The sequence below is a fragment of the Schistocerca piceifrons genome, unplaced genomic scaffold (assembly GCF_021461385.2).
Source record: "Schistocerca piceifrons isolate TAMUIC-IGC-003096 unplaced genomic scaffold, iqSchPice1.1 HiC_scaffold_582, whole genome shotgun sequence".
NCBI classification, from domain to species: Eukaryota; Metazoa; Arthropoda; class Insecta; order Orthoptera; family Acrididae; genus Schistocerca; species Schistocerca piceifrons.
This window is the reverse complement of record NW_025728824.1, coordinates 25,001-27,500: the sequence shown is the minus strand read 5'-3', so window position 1 is coordinate 27,500 and position 2,500 is coordinate 25,001. Positions and strand designations below refer to the sequence as shown.

The 2,500-nt window shown below is 57.6% G+C and overlaps 1 non-coding gene across 1 annotated transcript in view; it reads right to left on the bottom strand.

The window, feature by feature from the left end:
* The window catches only part of LOC124761578, a 1,909-nt gene extending 750 nt beyond the window's left edge, over positions 1-1,159 (bottom strand). The window contains exon 1 of the ribosomal RNA XR_007012430.1: positions 1-1,159. This exon is cut by the window's left edge and continues 750 nt beyond it. This is a non-coding gene — a ribosomal RNA (small subunit ribosomal RNA).
* Positions 1,160-2,500: the final 1,341 nt, after the last annotated feature.

The following is a 2,500-nucleotide window of genomic DNA, read 5'->3' as shown; positions in this document are numbered from 1 at the left end:
CGGAGGAACTGCGGCGGATCGCTGGCTGGCATCGTTTATGGTTAGAACTAGGGCGGTATCTGATCGCCTTCGAACCTCTAACTTTCGTTCTTGATTAATGAAAACATACTTGGCAAATGCTTTCGCTTCTGTTCGTCTTGCGACGATCCAAGAATTTCACCTCTAACGTCGCAATACGAATGCCCCCGCCTGTCCCTATTAATCATTACCTCGGGTTCCGAAAACCAACAAAATAGAACCGAGGTCCTATTCCATTATTCCATGCACACAGTATTCAGGCGGGCTTGCCTGCTTTAAGCACTCTAATTTGTTCAAAGTAAACGTGCCGGCCCACCGAGACACTCAATAAAGAGCACCCTGGTAGGATTTCAACGGGGTCCGCCTCGGGACGCACGAGCACGCACGAGGCGGTCGCACGCCTTCAGCTCGCCCCACCGGCAGGACGTCCCACGATACATGCCAGTTAAACACCGACGGGCGGTGAACCAACAGCGTGGGACACAAATCCAACTACGAGCTTTTTAACCGCAACAACTTTAATATACGCTATTGGAGCTGGAATTACCGCGGCTGCTGGCACCAGACTTGCCCTCCAATAGATACTCGTTAAAGGATTTAAAGTGTACTCATTCCGATTACGGGGCCTCGGATGAGTCCCGTATCGTTATTTTTCGTCACTACCTCCCCGTGCCGGGAGTGGGTAATTTGCGCGCCTGCTGCCTTCCTTGGATGTGGTAGCCGTTTCTCAGGCTCCCTCTCCGGAATCGAACCCTGATTCCCCGTTACCCGTTACAACCATGGTAGGCGCAGAACCTACCATCGACAGTTGATAAGGCAGACATTTGAAAGATGCGTCGCCGGTACGAGGACCGTGCGATCAGCCCAAAGTTATTCAGAGTCACCAAGGCAAACGGACCGGACGAGCCGACCGATTGGTTTTGATCTAATAAAAGCGTCCCTTCCATCTCTGGTCGGGACTCTGTTTGCATGTATTAGCTCTAGAATTACCACAGTTATCCAAGTAACGTGGGTACGATCTAAGGAACCATAACTGATTTAATGAGCCATTCGCGGTTTCACCTTAATGCGGCTTGTACTGAGACATGCATGGCTTAATCTTTGAGACAAGCATATGACTACTGGCAGGATCAACCAGGGAGCTGCGTCAACTAGAGCTGAGCAGCCGGCCGCCCGGGAGTGTGTCCCGGGGGCCCGCGCGAACACGCAAGCGTCCGCTCAATCATTCTGCAAACAGGAGGAGGCTGAGCTCCCCTGCACAATACACCTCGAAACCCTCTCAGGTCCCGGCGGCGCGCAGCGCCGTCCCAAGTACTTGGTCGGGTTCGAGAGAGGCGCAATCGCCCGGAGTTAGGCGAGTAGACGCTTTCGGTGCGACCACCCGTGCTCCCAACTGAGCTTGCCGCTGCCGACAGAGGCCCGGGAGCGTGCTGTCGTGGCATTGCCGGCGGGAGACAACACGCGCCACCTACGGTGACCGGCAGCTCCAACGCCAGCGCCACAGAAGGACAAAAGCCCCACTTGGGTGCCGAAGCGAACTCTCCCAGCACAGCGCACGCGCCAACACATCCGCACAGCTGCGATACAAACCACCAGCGAGAACCGCTGGGGCGACCGAGCAGCAGACGGCGTCGCGGCGCCGAGCGCCGGGCGGCGGCGCATCCTCAACGCACACAGTCCTCAATCGGACCAGCACACTGAAGATGTCCACCGCGCTTCGCACCGGGCCCGCGAGGACCTACTTTGGCCGCACGGCGCCGCGCGCAGGGTGCGCCGGCGCGCAGCTGCGACGCCTGCCGCGTCCGTCGGCCGGCGCGCCTGCCACTGGCCGCCCCCACCAGCCGGCTGTAGCGCGTGCGCCCACGCACCGCGCGGCCAGCACGCCGGGAGGCGCCCCCTCACCGGCCGGGGACGGTCCCACCCAGCCACCGCCGCGTATCGCTTCACACCCAGATGCCGTTCAGTTTCGTCGGCATGGTGGGTATCGCTGGAACAACCGGTTAGTACCTCAACCTATCGTCGCCATCACCGATTCACCCCTAGCGAGAACAACCGCACCACAACAGGTTACCATTTGTTCATTTGCGTAACTTCACCAGAAAACGCAGGCGTCCATCGCCATTTGCAACTTCAACGATTATTGCATGCCTGTGTCAGGTGTCACGCCACACTACGTCTGCCCACATACACGCAACAAAATGTGCACGCCTAGACAATACGTGGAAGGTGGCCCCCGTACGTATGCGATGTCCATTGCTCGAACGACTGTCAACCGGCCTCTGTAGCATGTCGCAGATATGGAACGCGGTGCACCATGCCATCACGGTGTGTGAGGAGAGACGACTAGGTCCGAATACATCAACAGACAGCTCATGCTGATCGCCATCCACGGCGTCCGTTCCTCCCACACGTCTCTATGGCGTACCACACTGCAATCCAGCTCTCATAGGGAGACGACACGTAGCTGCGTGCACAATATTTG